This window comes from Lissotriton helveticus, chromosome 6 (assembly GCF_964261635.1).
Source record: "Lissotriton helveticus chromosome 6, aLisHel1.1, whole genome shotgun sequence".
NCBI classification, from domain to species: Eukaryota; Metazoa; Chordata; class Amphibia; order Caudata; family Salamandridae; genus Lissotriton; species Lissotriton helveticus.
In genome coordinates, this window is record NC_136067.1 from 1,330,446,976 (window position 1) to 1,330,468,232 (window position 21,257).

The 21,257-nt window shown below is 47.8% G+C and overlaps 1 protein-coding gene across 7 annotated transcripts in view; it reads left to right on the forward strand.

Annotated features, from left to right (window-relative positions):
* MAP4K3 (mitogen-activated protein kinase kinase kinase kinase 3) overlaps positions 1–21,257 on the forward strand; it is a 1,422,157-nt gene that overhangs the window by 307,342 nt on the left and 1,093,558 nt on the right. The gene's annotated exons all lie outside the window — the stretch shown is intronic.

Genomic DNA, 21,257 nt, shown 5'->3' on the forward strand with positions numbered 1-21,257 from the left:
CTTAACATCAAAGTTCATGAGAGTTCGGACTATGAAGATTTCGAAGAGATTACAATTCAAGAGACAACACAACAACATACCACTGTTCAGCCTATGGTGTGCCTTCCAGCTTCAATTGTTTCTGACCTCCAATTTCTAATTTCAGACTATAAACAAAGATTTCCATCATCTTCTTCTGCCTCTGCAGTACAGGTACAACAGGAAACGCCAACTCCTCAACGACCACCCCCGCTAGTTGTGCGTCAAGAGCAAAAGACATTACCTCCTCAAATTTCTTCGGATGAGGATGAATATGAGGAAGAAGTGAGAAATGATGAGGCCCAAGAGGAAGAAGGTGAAATACATGATGATGATGATGATGAGTATGATGATAACGTTTCCCCAGACCAAGTACAGGACGATTCACCTCCTGAAGACTTAGGGGGATTCCATAATATCGTAGGAAGAGCGGCTGCAAGGTTCAACATCCAAATAGCATCGGAAACGCAGGACTGTTTCCTTCATGATTTTAAAGAACCCTTTAAGAGATCAGCTCGCTCCATTCCAGTAATCGATTATATATGGGAGCAAGGACTAAAAATAATGACAAATCCTTTCTCTCTCATTCCAGTGCCGGCTAGGCTTGAAAAGAAGTACAAGGCCCCGGACACTGCGCCTGCATGTTTAACTGGCCAAACTAAACCTGATTCAGTTATATCTCAGGCCGCTCAGCGCAAGTCCAGCAATCCGTCAGCGGCAATGACAGCCCCTCCTGATAAAGAAGGAAGAAAACTTGATGCCATTGGCAAAAGATTTTCCTCCATGTCCGCCCTATCAGTCAGGGCTGCAAATTCTCTGGCATTAATAGGTCGCTACAATCGACAGATATGGGCAGATATAGCCCCATATCTAGGGGCGATCCCAGAAGACCAGAAAGACGAGGTTAAAAAGATTTTGCTGGAGGGCGAACGCTCTGCCTCAGAAATGATCGAGGTGGCCTTGGATATCGCTTCCACAGGCTTTCGTCAATTGGCGGGAGCAGCAGTTTTAAGGCGCCAGGGCTGGCTTAAAGCTACCGCATTCCGGCCTGAAGTGCAAGCCAAAGTTCTCGACATGTCATTTGATGGGGAGCTACTCTTCGGTGAGCATATCGATGACATGCTGCAAGGTATTAAGAAGGATACCGAAACGGCGAAAGCCCTAGGAACCCTACAATACAAGCAGAATTCCTTTCGAGGCTCCAGAGGTCGAGGACAACAGACTCGTGGCAACTATCAAGGTTACAAGTCCTCTTATAACTCTTCCCAGCAGTACAAGCCTCAATATCAGCAGAGGCAACAACAAGGACAATCTTCATACAACAAGTCTTCCTTTCGAGGAAGAGGAGGAAAGAAAGACAATAACAGACGCCAATGACTGCTTTCTCCAGCAGGCCTCCACCTCTTCTCCACAATTCGTAGTTGGAGGGAAAATTACAAACTTTCTTCACAATTGGAAGCAAATTACGACAGATCGTTGGGTGTTGCAGTTAGTCCGCTTCGGACACACTTTGGAGTTTGTGGAACATCCTCCTCCGAATCCACCATGTCCTGTGCAACACAAGAATCTAACCATACTTCAACAGGAACTCTCACTAATGCTCCAAAAAGGAGCAGTGGAAAGAGTTCCTCGAGATCAGAAGGGGAGAGGTTTCTATTCCCGATTCTTCCTGATCAGAAAAAAGGAGAAGAAGCAGTGGAGACCAATACTGGATCTGAGAAACCTAAACAAATACCTCAAGAAGCAGTCTTTCCGTATGGTTACCCTCCAGGAGGTATTGCACCTACTCAATTCAAAAGACTATATGGTATCCTTAGACCTCCAGGATGCCTATTTTCATATCCTCATTCACAAGAGTCATCGACAATTCTTGAGGTTTGCAGTGGCAGGCAGGCAGGCACTACCAGTTCAGAGTATTACCATTCGGCCTGAAATCAGCTCCACGCATCTTTACAAAGTGTCTGTCTCCAGTAGCGGCTTACCTTCGCCAGCATCATCACCAAGTCTTTCCCTACCTGGACGACTGGCTCGTCAAAGCTCCTACTCGGACAGGCGTGGCCAGGTCCTCTACAGCCTGCCTTCATCTCTTCGAGAACCTAGGCCTGACGCTCAACCGGGAAAAGTCAAATCTACGACCGTCACAATGTCTCAATTTCCTGGGGGCAACGTTGGATACACAACAGGAGAAAGCCTTCCCTTCCAGGGAAGGTCAGGTCAAGCTGAAGACCCTGGCCGTCCAAATTCAGACCAAAAAGAGAGTCAAGGTCCGACTATTCAAGTCGTTGCTAGGAATGATGTCTTCCAACATTTTTCTCATTCCTCACTGTCGCCTCCACATGCGACCTCTACAGGAAGCCTTAACAAATCAGTGGATCCAAAGTACAGGATCCTTCGACGACTGGATCAAGATCACTCAGGTCATGAAGAAGGCTCTGAGATGGTGGCTTCTGGGCGACAACTTGAACAAAGGCCTACCTTTTCTACTCCCAGTCTCTCCTTATGTGATAACAACAGACGCGTCACTGGAAGGATGGGGGGCGTTCCTTCAAGAACTGCAAGTACACGGTCAGTGGTCAGTTGCAGAAAGACAACTCCACATCAATTTGTTAGAGTTACGAGCAGTGCGCTTGGCACTTCGAGCATTTCTACCCCGAATCAGGAACTTCCCAGTGCTTGTGAGAACGGACAACACCACCACAATGCACTACCTGAACAAGCAGGGAGGTACTCGATCCAGAACGTTGTCTCGAGAATCTCAGCAAATTTGGATTTGGCTGCTCCAACACAACATATCTCTGCGGGCAGAGTATGTCCCAGGAGTAGACAACACCCTGGCAGACTCGCTAAGCAGGCAGCGCTAAATTTGCCACGAGTGGGAGCTCGACCAGAAGACGCTCGACTCAGTGTTCTCCCGTTGGGGTAAGCCTCCCCTGGATCTCTTTGCGACAGAAACCAACGCGAAATGCCAACATTATGCAAGCTGGTTTCCCCAAAAAAGGTCCCTAGGGAATGCCTTTTCGATGACATGGTGCAAAGTCTTTGCCTACGCTTTTCCACCGTTTCCCCTGATCCCCAGGGTTCTCCGGAAATTGAAAGCAGAGAGTTGTACCCTGATCCTGATAGCCCCAGCGTGGCCGCGCCAGCACTGGTATACAGAACTACACCTACTATCGCTGGAGCCTCCAATTCTATTCAGGACATGCCCACATCTCCTCACAATGAACCAGGGACAAGTCCAGCATCCGGATCCAACATCTCTCAAATTATCGGCTTGGCTCCTGAGTTCAGAAAGTTCCAGAATTTAGATATCCCGCAGGAATGCAGGGTAGTCCTAGCCCGGGCCCGGGCTACAAGTACTAATAAGACGTATTCCCTTAAGTGGAAAAGATTTTGTTTGTGGTGTAGGGCTCAGAAATTACATCCTTTCACTTCTACTCCAGCACAAATTCTGCCCTACTTGCTCCACCTAGCCAATTCAGGGCTGGCACACGCTTCAATAAAAGTCCACCTGGCGGCCATATCCAGGTTCAGACGTTCTTCGTGTGGAGCTTCACTATGGACCAACAGACTGGTCAAGCAGTTTCTGAAGGGGTTATTCAGAACTTTCCCTCCAGTACGAGTGTCACCACCTACATGGCAACTAAATGTGGTTCTAGCTCAACTAATGAAACACCCGTTTGAGCCAATCCACAGAACAGATCTTAAATATTTGTCATGGAAAACGGCCCTATTACTGGCGCTCACATCAGCAAGGAGAGTGAGTGAACTGCAGGCTTTTTCTGTGCAAGACCCTTTCATCCAGTTCAAGAACGACAGGGTCATTCTACGGACTAATCCTAAATTTATACCAAAGGTTCCGACCTCTTTCCATCTCAATGAACCTATAGTCCTGAGATCTTTCTTCCCGAATCCATCATCTGGGGCTGAAAGATCTCTACACTCATTGGACCTCAAGCGATGTCTCAAATTCTACATACACAGGACGGAGCACTTTCGGAAGTCCAACCAATTGTTTGTTGCATTTAGCAGGCCCAGGAAAGGCCTAGCATTGACAAAACAGAGCATTTCCAGATGGATTTCAGCGGCCATCGCATTCTGTCACCAACAGGCGGGCCATCCTCTGCCTACAAAGGTTCGAGCACACTCCACTAGAGCGGTAGCCACCTCCATGGCACTCTTTGCTGGGGTACCCATTGTCGACATCTGCAGAGCGGTGACATGGAAGACGCCACATACGTTCACCAAGCACTACTGCTTGGATTCTGAACTTATGAAGGATGCAGCAGTAGGACAGGCGGTCCTACATCATCTATTTCATTAGAGGTGAGCCTTCTTCCTATCATCCCACCTTCCAGGTAATTTATCGCACATTTCTTATCAGGTTGTGAGTATAATGTAAACTGTGTAACAACTTATGATAAGATTATTATGTCTTTCAAGTTGTATTATGCGAAATGTGCTCATTATTGCTTGCTATTCTGATTCAGGCATGTGAATCTATGAAAGATACCCATAATACTGGATAAGAAATGCGTTACTTACCTGTAACAGCAGTTATCCAGTATTGGTATCTTTCATAGATTCACATGCAACCCACCCGCCTCCCCTGGAAGGGCTCACTTTTGTCTTCTCAGTAGGTACTACTTGGCACGGTGCTTACGAAAATCTGAGGGACTAGGGCTCCTTCCAGGAAGGTGAGGAGGGTGATAGTGGCTGATTGGCTACTGGCCAAAGTTTGGTCCTTTTTACATAAGGACCTAGATAGGCTACTAATGTGAGGCCTCTGGCCTAGTACTAAGTATATGTCCAAGTGACATTACTATAATTATTTACCGGGGACTCCCACCGCGACGACGGGGAATGATTCAGGCATGTGAATCTATGAAAGATACCAATACTGGATAACTGCTGTTACAGGTAAGTAACGCATTTCTTGTGGCTGATGTGTTATTTTAAAATTTAGGCAGTACCTTTAAGAACTGGGGAGTCGGTATTTTAAACTTCGCGAAAAGGAGAAACAAGTCCTCCGATCTCACAAACTCAAAAGCCTGCTGTGTGACCAAAATTAATATTGCCACCATGTCTTCCTGAGAAGTAACTTGTTGCTTCATTGAGATAGTTGGTGTTGGTAGAAGTGCGTCGTCCATAAATTAACCTTCTGATCCAAGTGGATTAAGCCTTTACCTGAAATCGTTAATCTCTACATTTATGTTGTAATGAATAATTTATCGTCTGAATTTAAAAGGCTAAGAGAACTATGGTCTTCAGAGTTTATATTTCTTTTGGCCCTTTCTAAAAAAAAAGAAACTTACCACTATATCTTTAAAAAAAGAACCAGTGATTTTACTACCATTTAAGATCTTATTAAACAATGATGTTAGTGGGACTTCATCTATGATGCTTTAGTTTAATTTCAAATGGTAGTCCTTGACCACTGCATGTTTCCCCATTCACCAAGAAGCTAAAAGTTTCCACAAATTTTCTTTCAGTAATTTGTCATATCCTTCGCCTGGACAATGTGGGTTGGAAACGTGTTCTGTTATTGTTACGCATGGTTGTGTGGGAACAGCCTGAATAACGTGTTTGAGCTCATACTGTACTTTGGATCCTACATATCTCCCCTGCCCCATTCACCATGTAATTACCACTCAGCCCACAATTTGGGGAATGGCCACACTGAGCATGAGCATGGAACCTATGTCTATCATTTGTAGCCTGCTTCTTTACCTCCTTGCCCCTTTATTTTCTTACCCTTTACCCCTCGTACCCTCCCTGCAATACCCTCATTGTAGCATCATGTTGTATGATACTTGCTTGTATTGTGCAATATATTTTTTTTAACTTTTTATTGATTACAGGTCAATCTTAACATACGGTTACAAAATGAAATCTTGGTATACATAGCACGCCTTACCGCCCATTGATACATCCATGAAAGCTATACATTTACTACATCGTCAGTAGTAGAGATCGACGAACGTCATTCCATACCCATCTGGATCAGCTAGAATTGTTTCCGACTCGATCGGGGTGGAGTACAAATGTTCCCTCTAGAAGCGTTCCAGGTTGCCCACACTCGTTCCCACTTTTTGGGGCATCTTCAATGTAATTATGCCGCCTTTTCCGCCACCAAAGCACCATCCATTTCATTTCATGAAGCTTTATTCGGTTCATATAGATGACCATGAAAGCACAGGCAAAGTACAATATTATAAAACAGTTATGACACATCACATCATATCACAACAAAAATAATTATAAGCATTAAAACAAACATGCATACATACATATCCTGATCAATAAATATTACAGTTAAAAAATCATACTTTTCCTAGCGTTGATGCACTGATTTAGGAACGTCGCAGTATGAAAACAAATGTCTGCCGTCTCCATTTAAAAAATTAAGTTCATAGCATGTGTAACTGTACATACACCATATTTAACAAATAAAGGTTTCAGCAAAGCAATACGGAAATGTTTGTACAGCTTACATAGCAACAGAAAGTGCACAGTGCTCTGGGTGGATACATCATCACATCTACAGGGCCCAAACGGGTGTTGTTTAATATTAGGATGGGCAACTAGATGATGAGCCATTCCAAACCGGAGCCTAGTTAATACAAATTTGTGCGAGTTCCTTGTTACCATGGTTAAATATGAAGGGAAACCTTCCACTGTAATATATCTATTGTAAAAAATGACAGTGCACAAAGATCCGGCTGCAATTGCCCGCTTTCTCCCCATGTAGATCAAAAAGGTGTTTTTCATTTCAAGTTTGGGGATCATAGACGCTGCACCGGGGTTATCTAAAAGATTAAGGTTGAATATGTCTGAAAAACATGTAACAACATATCTCAACCAGGGAATATTTTGAATTTGTCCAGGCGTAGACAGTCCTCTGCGATAGATCTATTAAACTGCTTGTCTTCCTCTAGCCAAATAGACCGCCAGGTCATTAATGGCCTGAGGCATAATAGATCAGCCAGGTGGTTGACTGCTAACTCTCGATGAATTAACTCGTTCGAGGCTGACATAGGTAAAAAAATGAGTCTTTTTAGGAATAGATTTTCCTCCAGCTGTAGTTCAGAAACACAGCTGTGGCCCCAGACTCCTGCCCCATACAGAGCTATAGTAGCACATCTAGCCTGATAGATCTTCAACATATCCCTTGATCGACGATCCCCTACCTTGGCAGCAAATCTATAAATACCATGGGCGTTTTTAGCCATTTTATTCCGTATGTTAATAAATTCATTTTTCCACTTCCTATTGTTTGAAAAGGTTATACCCAAGTAACAGAATTTCGCTACCTGTTGCACCTTCTCTCTATCTATGAAAAAGGAATTTAAAACTCTAGCTTTGGCTCCACAAGTTATGGTGTAAGTTTTCCCTTTGTTAATTAACAGTTTTCTGTCTTTGATAAAAGAGGAAAAACTATCCATTAACCGCTGTAAACCCACCGGGGTCCTAGAAAGTAAAACAGCGTCATCGGCGTATAACAACACCGGCACTGATACACCATTAATCTGAGGGGCATCAGCATTGACCTTTTTAGGTCGAGCCTGTCCCAATCCGCAGGAATGGATAGGATCGAATTCAAGTGCTCGATCGGCTAGTGAAACCACTGGCGTTTCTTCACAGTGCATGTGAGGTCACGTGGCCACAAAGCGGGTCACGTGACCACACAAGCACGAGCATCTCCGTAATCCGCCTGCCCCCACCAGGCTCGCATTCCCGCCCCCTCACCAGGCCGCACATCTGCCTGCCACACTTCTCCTCCCCTAATTATGTGGCCGGCCGTACTTAGTTTCCTGGCCGCTTCCCGACCGCTCTTGTTTTTCTTTGTTGGCCTCCCTCTGCTAAGTGTTCTGTTTACTTAGCTTCTGCAGCTTTATTTGCGTGTTTTGTGTAATCACCTTGTGCCGTCACTCCCCACCCACTCATCCCTCCCTCCACACTACTTGCCTGTCCGAACCACCTCTACAAGATCGCCGAGATTGCCGTTTTTTTTTAATGTATATTTGCACGCTTCTGCAGCTTTATTTGCGTGTTTTGTGTAATCACCTTGTGCCGTCACTCCCCACCCACTCATCCCTCCCTCCACACTACTTGCCTGTCCGAACCACCTCTACAAGATCGCCGAGATGGCAGTTTTTTTTTAATGTATATTTGCACGAGCATCTCCGTAATCCGCCTGCCCCCACAAGGCTCGCATTCCCGCCCCCTCACCAGGCCGCACATCTGCCTGCCACACTTCTCCTCCCCTCGCACGCATTCCGCTGCCCCTCCTTCCCCCCCCCCGCCAGAAGCCTCGCAAAATCACCCCTCCGTCCTTTCTCCCCCTGCCCTGCTGCTCCCTTGATCCATTTTGGCTCTCGCATTCCCGCCCCCTCACCAGGCCGCACATCTGCCTGCCACACTTCTCCTCCCCTCGCACGCATTCCGCTGCCCCTCCTTTCTCCCCCCCCCCGCCAGAAGCCTCGCAAAATCACCCCTCCGTCCTTTCTCCCCCTGCCCTGCTGCTCCCTTGATCCATTTTGGCTCTCTCATGTAACGTAACGTTTGCTCCAGCTGGAGTCACAGCCAAACTGTATGCTTTCACGCAGTATAGTGGTCTAGTAGTTATCAGATTATTTTTAGATACACTTTTCATAGACACACTTCGTTAAAAATGTCTTTTTATTGGGCACACACTGAACACATTACTTTGCCGTAATCACCACACTTCACCCTCCCGATTTCACTTCCCGCTCTCACCACTTTTGACTTATACACACATTAGGCAGCATCTAGTTTAGATTACATAGCACACTGCTATACCGGCCAGTGACACTGTCTAATTTATGGTTGCACCAACCTTTAGACACAACAGGTATCCTGTGACTCTCCTGGCTGGTGAGGGAGCTCGCACAGAGCCCATGTTCCAATCTTTAACCGCATGCGACCGCTAGCCTCCGGAAATACTAGTGTCTTCCATACCGGGACCCACTAGCAGCAGAGTAGGCTTCTGCATTAGGGTCACTTAGGCCAGTATCAGCAAGCTGCAGAGTAGCCACACGCTCTAGATTAAACATGAGATTCAACTCATCATGTCAGGATCAGCATTGTAATTATCCTACTAATATGCCGTTTATGTTGCACATATTGCATGCACCTTATCGGGCCGTACTCATAACAGGAGAGTCTTATCACTATGTCGACATAACAGGCCTGACTTACTGCTAACAGTAAAGCAAATATCCATGTCATTCCGGTCCCAGTATGGTAAAAATGCTTTCTCATGTTAGCAACAAGCATTACACTACTCACTTCCTCGTGTGTGACTGTGTCCTCTGCCAGGGATGCGTTCCTGTGTTAGGGACGGTACAGCACAGGCAGTAGCAGTGCAAACTTCCCTCACACACAGAACAGGTACAGCACCGGCAGCAGCAGTGCAAGCTTCCCTCACACACAGAGCAGGTACAGCACAGGCAGCAGCAGTGCAAGCTTCCCTCACACACAGAGCAGGTACAGCACAGACAGCAGCAGTGCAAGCTTCCTCACACACAGAGCAGGGACAGCACAGGCAGCAGCAGTGCAAGCTTCCCTCACACACGGAGCAGGTACAGCACAGGCAGCAGCAGTGCAAGCTTCCCTCACACACGGAGCAGGTACAGCACAGGCAGCAGCAGTGCAAGCTTCCCTCACACATAGAACACGTACAGCACAGGCAGCAGCAGTGCAAGCTTCCCTCACACACAGAAAAGGTACAGCACAGGCAGTAGCAGTGCAAACTTCCCTCACACACAGAACAGGTACAGCACCGGCAGCAGCAGTGCAAGCTTTCCTCACACACAGAGCAGGTACAGCACAGACAGCAACAGTGCAAGCTTCCCTCACACATAGAGCAGGTAAAGCACAGGCAGCAGCAGTGCAAGCTTCCCTCACACACAGAACTGGTAGAGCACAGGCGGCAGCAGTGCAAGCTTCCCTCACACACGGAACAGGTACAGCACAGGCGGCAGCAGTGCAAGCTTCCCTCACACACAGAGCAGGTACAGCACAGGCAGCAGCAGTGCAAGCTTCCCTCACACACGGAGCAGGCACAGCACAGGCCGCAGCAGTGCAAGCTTCCCTCTCACATGGAGCAGGTACAGCTCAGGCAGCAGCAGTGCAAGCTTCCATCACACATAGAACACGTACAGCACAGGCAGCAGCAGTGCAAGCTTCCCTCACACACAGAGCAGGTACAGCACAGGCATCAGCAGTGCAAGCTTCCCTCACACACAGAACAGGTACAGCACAGGGAGGAGCAGTGCAAGCTCCCCTCACACACAGAGCAGGTACAGCACAGGGGGCAGCAGTGCAAGCTTCCCTCACACACAGAGCAGGTACAGCACAGGCAGCAGCAGTGCAAGCTTCCCTCACACACAGAACAGGTACAGCACAGGCGGCAGCAGTGCAAGCTTCCCTCACACACGGAGCAGGCACAGCACAGGCCGCAGCAGTGCAAGCTTCCCTCTCACATGGAGCAGGTACAGCTCAGGCAGCAGCAGTGCAAACAACTAGAAGACTTTTTTTTCTTTTTTAATTCGGTTGTACATATTGTCTTCTTGGTTATATATAAGGTAACAAAATGCTTATAACACTTTTTTATTACACTTTTCAACATGCTGCACAGCAGCAACGATGCTGTACAGCATAGCTTAAAAACATTGGCAACGCCAACAGCTCTTGCTAAACACGTATAAGGTCCAAAATGCGAGACCTATTGGCTATGCCAATGCTTGTTTAAAATGGCATCGATTGCATTAATAAATAAAATAAATAACAGGGGAGCCAAAACACACCCCTGTCTGATTCCTCTTCTAACATTAAATTTAGGGGTACATTCTCCTCTAGTTCCAAAGCGCACACTGGTTTTCAATTTCTCATATAATCTGGCGAGGAAAAAGATTATACCTTCTGGTGCGCCTTGGTTCAGCAGCGTCTGCCACAAGAGTGCGTGGTCAACCATATCAAAGGCACTACTCAGGTCTGCAAAACAGAGGTACATAGAGCCAAGTTTGGCCTCTGTGTACTTCCCAATCAATAAGTCAAGATTAACGCATTGATCAAGTGTACCTCGACCTTTTCTAAAGCCAAACTGACTATCAGCCAAAATACCATTCTGCTCCGCCCAGTCCTGTAATCTCACAAGCATAACTCGGCTCATCACCTTTACTGATGAGTCAAGAAGAGAGATCGGGCGGTAATTTTTTGCATCTGACTTGCTACCCTTTTTAGGTCTCGCCTGTCAATGCGCATGCGCATTGAGCAGAGCGAGACTATGGGGGCTTAAACAAAGCTTACCTACTCTGGCGATTCACTGGTGATTTGATGAAGTGCATGTGCACTTTTAACTCAATGCGCAAGCGCAATTAGTTAAAATGCGCGTGCACAGCATCAAATCGTCAGCTTAGTGCCGCCAGCAGCTCTTCCCGCTCCGCCCCCTGCTGCATCAAAGGCTTGGCGCTGTGCCTCAGCCCATTCTCCTCCCCTAATTACCCCCTGCGGCATCAAAGGCTTTTTCACGGCCGGCCGGCCGTGCTTTCAGTTCACGGCCGGCCGGCCGTGTCTCCTTTTCTTTTTTTTTTCTTCATTAATTGAATGTCTTCCAGCAAGCTCTCCTCATCCGTAGCTTTAGGTGTGATGACAGCATTTCCTTATAAGATTACTGCTCTCTTGGGAATATATGAGGGCAGGAAGCCTTCTGAATTCGGCTGATCATTATCAGAGAGTGTTTTGGTGAAAATACGGGACTTTTCTTATGCGTGCTGCTACAAAAAGAGCTCAGCTCTCCTTAGCTACGGGAAAGCTGTTTGGCTTACTTCTGCTCGCTCAGCCAGCAATTGTGCCATGTGGTGTGTTTTTAGCTTTACTAGCTCATTGGTGTGTACTGGCTTGCCACTTTGCTGGAATAAAGTACCGGCCATAACGCTGAATACGACTTTCTTTTAATTAGTTCACCAGTTTGCTGCCAAGTGAATTTGAGAGTAATAGTGGCAATCATGTTTGAAACTGCATAACGTGAGCGGAATAAGCTTGCAAGCCGCAATCACCCCACATCCACCACACCCACCACCACCACCACCTCCACATCCACCACCACCGCATCCACCACCACATCCACCACCACATCCACCCTCACCCTCACTCACCCTCAACCCCTCACCCTCAACCCCTCACTCACCCTCACTCTCACTCACCCTCAACCCCTCACCCTCACCCTCACTCACCCTCACCCTCACTCACCCTCACTCACCCTCACCCTCACTCACCCTCAACCCCTCACCCTCACTCACCCTCACCCTCACTCACCCTCAACCCCTCACCCTCACCCACCCTCACCCTCACTCACCCTCAACCCCTCACCCTCACTCACCCTCACCCTCACCCTCACACCCCCTCACCCTCACCCTCACTCACCCTCACTCACCCTCACCCTCACTCACCCTCACCCACCCTCACCCTCACTCACCCTCACCCTCACTCACCCTCACTCACCCTCACCCTCACTCACCCTCACCCACCCTCACCCTCACCCTCACTCACCCTCACCCACCCTCACCCTCACCCACCCTCACCCTCACTCACCCTCACCCTCAATCACCCTCACCCTCACTCACCCTCACCCACCCTCAACCCCTCACCCTCACTCACCCTCAACCCCTCACCCTCTCACCCTCACCCACCCTCACCCTCACCCTCACTCACCCTCAACCCCTCACCCTCACTCAACCTCAACCCCTCACCCTCACTCACCCTCAACCCCTCACCCTCAACCCCTCACCCTCAACCCCTCACTCACCCTCACTCTCACTCACCCTCACTCACCCTCAACCCCTCACCCTCACTCACCCTCACTCACCCTCACTCACCCTCACCCTCACTCACCCTCACTCACCCTCACCCTCACTCACCCTCAACCCCTCACCCTCACTCACCCTCACCCTCACTCACCCTCAACCCCTCACTCACCCTCACCCTCACCCTCACTCACCCTCAACCCCTCACCCTCACTCACCCTCAACCCCTCACCCTCACTCACCCTCAACCCCTCACCCTCAACCCCTCACCCTCACCCACCCTCACTCACCCTCACTCAAGCTCAACCCCTCACCCTCACTCACCCTCAACCCCTCACCCTCACTCACCCTCACTCACCCTCACTCACCCTCACTCACCCTCAACCCCTCACCCTCACTCACCCTCACCCTCCCTCACCCTCACCCTCCCTCACCCTCACCCTCCCTCACCCTCCCTCACCCTCACTCACCCTCCCTCACCCTCACTCACCCTCACCCTCACTCACCCTCACCCTCACTCACCCTCACCCTCACTGACCCTCACCCTCACTCACCCTCACCCTCACCCTCACTCACCCTCACCCTCACTCACCCTCACTCACCCTCACCCTCACTCACCCTCACCCACCCTCAACCCCTCACCCTCACTCACCCTCACCCTCAACCCCTCACCCTCACTCACCCTCAACCCTCACCCTCACCCTCACTCACCCTCAACCCCTCACCCTCAACCCCTCACTCACCCTCACCCTCTCACCCTCACCCTCACTCACCCTCACCCTCACTCACCCTCACCCTCACTCACCCTCACCCTCACTCACCCTCAACCCCTCACCCACCCTCACCCTCACTCACCCACCCTCACCCACCCTCACCCTCAACCCCTCACCCTCACTCACCCTCAACCCCTCACCCTCACTCACCCTCAACCCCTCACCCTCACCCTCACTCACCCTCAACCCCTCACCCTCAACCCCTCACTCACCCTCACTCACCCTCAACCCCTCATCCTCACCCTCACTCACCCTCACCCACCCTCACCCTCACCCTCACTCACCCTCAACCCCTCACCCACCCTCACCCTCACCCTCACTCAGCCTCACTCAGCCTCACCCTCACTCACCCTCAACCCCTCACCCTCAACCCCTCACCCTCAACCCCTCACCCTCAACCCCTCACCCTCACCCTCACTCACCCTCACCCTCACTCACCCTCACTCACCCTCACCCCTCACTCACCCTCAACCCCTCACCCTCACTCACCCTCAACCCCTCACCCTCACTCACCCTCAACTCCTCACCCTCACTCACCCTCAACCCCTCACCCTCACTCACCCTCAACCCCTCACCCACCCTCAACCCCTCACCCTCAACCCCTCACCCACCCTCACAACACATATTGTGTTACAATAGGTGTGACATTTGCGAAAGATAAAACTATTGGCATTGTAAATAACAAAGCTATTAATTTCGCTATTTTCAAAACAAGCACATAAATAAAAAATGTGTCCTTTACAATACCAATAGCTCAAACTTTCCTAATGCGAGACCTATTGCATTGCTGTGCTTCTCTCCCCTGCTGCACTCTCCTGCTCTCTAGAGATGTGGCCTAACGACCAGAGCTGCCATCTAAGTCACGTAAATACAAAACATGTTGCATTCCAAATGCTATAGGTGTCACATTCGCGAAAGTTATAACTATTGGCATTGTAAATGACAAAGCCATCAATTTAGCAATTTTAAAAACCAACAAATAAATAAAATATGTCATTTACAAGACCAATAACTCCAACTTTTCTAATGCGAGACCTATTGCATTTGCAATGCTTGTTATAAATAGGTACTATGATTGACTCGCACCAGGTTGCTGGGGGTTCAGTGCATACAGCTGCATTAAAAACAGTCGTAAGGAGCGGTCCCCATACCTCTGGGGCTACCCTATAGACATCTATAGGTACCCCATCAGGGCCCTGGGCTTTCCCTCCCTTGCTATTACGTATACCACTTTCAACCTCCTCAACAGAGATATCAAGCGGCAAGACAGCCCATTGATTTGGACAAGTCTCTAAAACTTTATTCGTATCAAAAATATAAGAGAAGTGGGCAATCCACCCTTCACTAGATACGTTAGATGTTAACACTGGTGTATTTTCGTCTCTTAGGAAGGGGGAATTAACTGTGGCCCAGAATAGGGTGCAATTTGAAAGTTCTGCAGCTTGGTTAAGGGAATCCCAAGCTAATTGTTGCAGTTCGCACTTCCTCTGTTTTAGCACACGCTTATACTCCACCCTCAAGTTGATTATTAGACTTTTGTCCCTGGGCTTAACTACCAATGCCTGTTTAAGTTTGTTTAGTGCGGCAGTGCAGTGGTGGTTAAACCAGCCAGGTCCACTCCTGCGTTGCCCGTTGTTACGTCCTGTAAATTTGGCATCAACCGCTTTATTAATTACATTAAAAAGAGATAAAACTTTCCCAAAATCAAATTTATTTTCTAATATAAAAACTATGTCCAACAGGCTCTCCTTGATTATAGAAGTGGATAGTTCATTTGCCTTTTCTCCTGCCCATCTAAGCCTGATACCGTTGGTCCTATGGGGTTCCACATTTGCAATTATGTTACCTACATCAGTTAAACAACCTGCCCAAAGGTTGGTATCCAAAATGATTTGATTATGATCACTTAATGCAGTAACTTCGATTCTAGGGGGGACACAGTAGGGAATGATATTCGACGAAACTATCACATGGTCAATGATAGAAGTGGCATGATGGTTTTTAAAAGTAGGAATGGGCAATCCATCAGCACCTTTGCCACACTCCAAAATTTCCAAATTATAACAACACATTAGCTTGTGCAATGCTTCGCCGTACCCACTGTGACCAAAATGCAAAATGGCACACCCCTCATTATTAGTAACCCCACATACCTTCTGTAAGCACCATCGATATCGCTACACCACTTGCGGAGCGTCGGAGAAGATTATGAACCCCAGTATTTGGCTGTATTTCGCTTGGCAAACATCATACCCAGCTATACCCAGCTTTACCCAGTCTTGTGCTGCATGACTAAGGTAATTTGGTTTCCAGATATTCAAGAGACATCTTCTGGGTTATGGCAGGGCAGTCACTCCACTAACTTGTGTAATGGTTTGCATAATTGTTTCCCAGTAGGTCGTTATCACTGGGCACTCCCACAGTGTATGGTAAAAGGTACGAACTGCTCGCATTGTCTCTAACAAAGTGTGTTCTGAGCCTTTCCTGTTTTGTGCAAGGTCACTCCTGTGTAATAGATGCGATGAAGTATCTTTAATTGTACTAGTCTTAATTTTGAGGATATCGCCACTTCACGTGGGGATAAAAGCGCTTACTGCCAATGTGTCTCATCTAAATCCCCAGAGTAGGTCTGCCATTTTTCGCTGAGAGGTTTTGTGGGATCTCGTTAATTATTGATGATTTTGTGATATGTGAGGGAAATAGCCTTCTTGTCCATTTACTCTGTTAATAGCCTATCTCCTAATGGGGAGGCCTCAGGGAGTGTAGTGCCAGCCGGGATAGCCGCCATGAGTGCATGCCTAATCTGGAGTGTATCTAAATATTTCAGAGGGTGCCATCCCGTATTGATACTGGAGGTGGGCAAAGGTAACAACTTCTCCCTTGATCCATAACTCACCCACCGTTGAGATTCCGATGGAGTCCCATAGTTTAAAGCCTTTACTAGTACTAAGTCTGCCTAGCCTTTATGTTTCCCAAAGTGGGGTACGCTGGGTTATGACACCGTCCCATCCTAGTTTTTTGAGTACTATTTGTCATGTTTGGACTGTATGCACTGTGGGTACTATCAGTGGTATTGTGCGCTTTTTAGTGTACTGTGCCGTCATTACTCCTCCTTCTCCCAGACTATGTCTGTCTGAGCGGAACGCTGGGTCTGTTTGTGGGGCGTGAAGCCACTGATTTAGTACTATCAGTTGGGAAGCCCAGTAGTTTATTTGTATATCTAGGAGTGCGATCCCGCCATCGTACCAGCTCTTTACCAATTTATTTATTGCAATATGGGCTGTTTTTTACCCCCCAATGTAAGTTGGACACATTTATTTATTTATAAAGTTTTATATAGCGCAAACTTGATCCGGAAGGATATCAGAGCGCTTTACAATTTGAGGCAAAGGTAACAAATTAGAACATTAGTCTAACATGGGGAATCTAATGGGCATTGAGATGTTTACTCCTCTCAAAATCGGAATGGTTGTTGTATTAAAAATGCTTAGGTAGAGTGAGGGCATCCACCTTAATTGCCTTGAAGTAGCTTGGGGGAACTAGAAACTGGGTATTTTGCAGGGCATAGAGAAACGTGGGAAGTGCCATCATCTTGAAAAGCGCTGCTTTTCTGAGCAGTGTTAATGGCAGATACTGCCAATGCTTTTCATTTTGTTTATGTATTTTTGGAGGTGGCAGGAGCATTTTTCTATGAATTCTTCAGGTAGTGGTGTGGTATAGACTCCCAAGTACTTAAAGCACCCCTTCTCTATTTGCAAACTACATCCCTTCGGGAGTTGTGGCGGGGGCCGTTGAGGACATATAGGATCGACTTAACCCAGTTTATGGTATATCCAGAGATTTTGCCATATAGATCAAAAATGTCTAGGAGCTTGTTGATGGACTGCTTGGTTGATGCCTTGTAAAACAACACATCATCTGCATATAGGGATATACGGTCTTCCCATCCCTCCGTCCAATGGAATCCCCGAATAATCGGGTCCCTCCTTATCCAGGCTTCCAGTGGCTCCAGTATAAGGGCAAATAAGAGTGGTGATAGGGGGCACCCTTGACGCGTTCCGTGCCCCAAAGGAAAGTCAGCTGAGATATGACTGTTCACAGCTACGTGAGCTACAGGTTTTGTATATAAAAGCTGTGTCCAGGCACAAAATTTGGGGCCGAAGCCCAGATGTTTAAGGACAACGAAGAGGAAGGGCCACTCAACCATATCAAAGGCCATACGTGCGTCTAAAGAGAGGATGGCACTGCTTCCTGGATTCTGGGTATACGCACCATTACACTATGTAGGTGCTCGATTAAGGGCCGTGTTCCTTCCCGGCATGAACCCGGATTGGTCCGTATGTATTAATGTTGTGAGATGGGTAGGCAAACTAGATGCCAGTAGTTTAGGGAGTATTTTGGCCTCTGCATTTAGTAGTGATATGGGCCGGTAGGACGTGCATTCCCAGGCAGGCTTCCCGGGTTTGTGAATTGCCACTATTATTGCTGCACGTTGGTCCCTAGGGAGTTCCCCTGCTTCCAGGCGGCTTCATACATGCTTAATAGGTGCGGTATAATAGTATTTGCTGTTCTTTTGTATAGCTCAATGGGTATGCTGTTAGGTCCCATCACGTTCCCTAATTGTATGGCTAATATAGCTACTTGGGGCTCATCTGCTGTGAGGTCTGCTTCAAGTGTCAGGACATCTTCCGGCGTTAGTGTGGACATTCTGATATGTTTTAGGAAAGCTTGTAACTCCTTGGTTGTTGTTGAGGAGGTCGATGTGTAAACATATCTGTAGTGTTTTGCTAATGCACTTACTATTTTCTGCTTGATAGTTATGATTTCACCATCTTCCATGTGTAGTTGTGCGACCCTTCGACTAGCTCGCTCTCGCTTGTCTAACCAGGCCAAAAGTTTTCCCGCTTTATCCCCTACTTCATATATTTTGTGTCTTTCCACAGGTATTCCCTATATTCCTATTTTTAGTTCTCGGCCTATCGTTACACTGCGCAGCAGTGTTCGCGCAGCCGAGATTTTATGTAAACAGTATTGGGGGCTTAAACCCGCTCCTCTTCTCCATTGGCTGGCCTCGTAAATGCTGGCCAGCCATTGGAGGAGAGGGGCGTCACTCCATTTAAGCCCCGTCTTTTTGGGACTCGGGGTGTGTTTAGGTTCTTTCTCTCTGTGACGTCTTCAGTCACTCAAACCTAAAAAAACACGCCCCCCCGTCTGAAAAGGACGGGGCTTACATCATCGTGTGTTACTGCAGCTTTGATCAAGAGGCGATGTATACTTCAATGCCAGACCAGCTATACGACAACATCAGCATCATCTGACAGTTCCAGCTGCCTGTCCAGGGCGTATTGGACATTTCAAATATGTTAAAAAAGGAGGTATGTATCTACTGGATATGCTTACACTGCACAAAATTAATTCGTTTTGGGGTCAATAAACGAATTGTGTTGAGCTTGTAATAAAAATCATCCGTCGACCTTGCAGAACTTTCTAAAAAATGTCTCACTGATGCAAGTTTGTCTCTGTATGGCCGTGATCTGACTCCCTTTCAAGATGGCGCGCCGTTCGCTGAGCCCGGGCAGTTCGTCTAACTTCCAGTGTGGACCGGGCAGGGTATGAAGATAGCGGCGCGGTTCGCTGAGCCCGGGCAGTTCGTCTAACTTCCAGTGTGGACCGGGCAGGGTATGCCTATGCACAGGCCCTAGAAAGTGAAACACCCGCTGTGTTGAGAAGTCAGCCTAAGCGGCGTTCCCACTGTGGATTTTTGTCACCGGCCACCGCGATGGCGGCACACCTGAAGAAGCGTGTGTACGAGGAGTACAGCCGTGTCGTCGTTCAGGTACCACAGTAGTAGTTGAGGCGGCTGCTTCTCAGGCCTCAGTGCAGGGCGAACCGGCAGCTATATCCTGAGGTGCTCAGAGAATCTAATGCAATTAGAAGAAACGTAAAGCACACAAAAGCACTTTGGGGTGTCAGGGACTGCATTTAGTCTGTCCCAACAAATTCACGCTTTATGTCACATGAGTCGGCTGGAATGAATTAGAGCTGCTGCAACAACTCAGCTCTACATAATATAGTGGGCTACTATACATGCTGTTATAACAATGTGCAGCTTTTGAAGCTGAAATGGTGATTCTCAGCCTTTCTTTTCTGGTACAAGAGTGGGACTTCCGGCTCTGTCCTGCCATTAATATAAACATCCTAAGATGCTAAGTGTCCCTCAGCTGGATAAATACTGCCCTTATTGTAGCTTCAAATACATATGCGGTTCTAGGGCATTTTAAAAGGGGGAGTGCAAACTCACTCAGGCCACTAATGATATTAGCTACTGATTACCTTGCAGCTGTGTATGTGTTGGTATCCTTTCATTGGAAACCCTGAAAAACCCATGGCTACAGTTTTGCAAATGTGGCTCCAAAGAGTAGCGGCAACAAACAAACTAGCATATTGACTAGAGGAAAAATCATGGGGTACAAAGATGAGAGATGGTGGGCGATTAGAGAAAGTTATGAGGTTAGAAAAGATGTGGGCAAGGAAGAAAAAACAAAAGATATGACAAAATAATCATAATGGATGAAATAAGAGTAAATGGAGTGAGTAGAAGGTTAGAAAGGAAATATGACCGAGGGCTGATTTAGTGAGGAGTAGGAGGGTGATGAGTGTTATAAAGCAGATGGTATGAGAGGAGGATGAAACAGGAGTCTGCAGAGGAAGGATAATTGAGCATTGAGCAGGAGAATGATGGGTAAAGCAGATGATGGGAGAAGGGTGGAGGGTAGGCATGTACCGAGAAGGGGCGATTAGAGTCAGAGAAAAAGGAAAGGGTGAAGGTGGAGTACTAACGCGTATGTTGAAAAGGGTACACACGCTTTTCTTTTTAAAATAGAGAAGCCCGATTGTATTACCCCTCTGCCCAATCTTCTAAGAGGTGTGTGTGTGGCTGTGTGTGTGTGTGTGTGTAGGTGTGTAGGTGTGTGTGTGTGGCTCTGTCTGTGTGTGGCTCTGTCTGTGTGTGTGTGTGTGTGTGGGGCTCTGTGTGTGCATGTGTGGCTCTGTCTGTGTGTGTGTGGCTCTGTCTGTGTGTGTGTGTGTGTGTGGCTCTGTCTGTGTGGCTCTGTGTGTGTGTGTGTGTGGCTCGGTGTGTGTGTGGCTTGTCTGTGTGTGTGTGGGGCTCTGTCAGTGTGTGTTGCTCTGTCAGTGTGTGTTGCTCTGTCAGTGTGTGTTGCTCTGTGTGTGTGTGGCTCTCTGTGTGGCGCTCTGTCTGTGTGTGGCTCTGTGCGTGGCTCTGTCTGTGTGTGTGTGTGGCTCTGTGTGTGTGTGTGGCTCTGTGTGTGTGTGTGTGTGTGTGTGTGTGTGTGTGTGGCTCTGTGTGTGTGGATAGTTTTTTTTGTAGGTGGCTCTATGTGTGGGTGGCTCTGTGTGTGTGAGGATGGCTCTGTATGTGTGTGGGTGGCTCTGTGTAGGTGGCTTTGTGTGTGTGGGTGGCTCTATATGAATGACTGTGTGGGTGGCTCTGTATGTGTGTGTGGGTGGCTTTGTGTGTGTGGCTCTGTGTGGGTGTAAATGCAATTGGTCAGGCATTTGCGAGCGATTAAGCTATTGGCATTGTAAATGACAATGCCATTTATTTATGTTTTAAAAA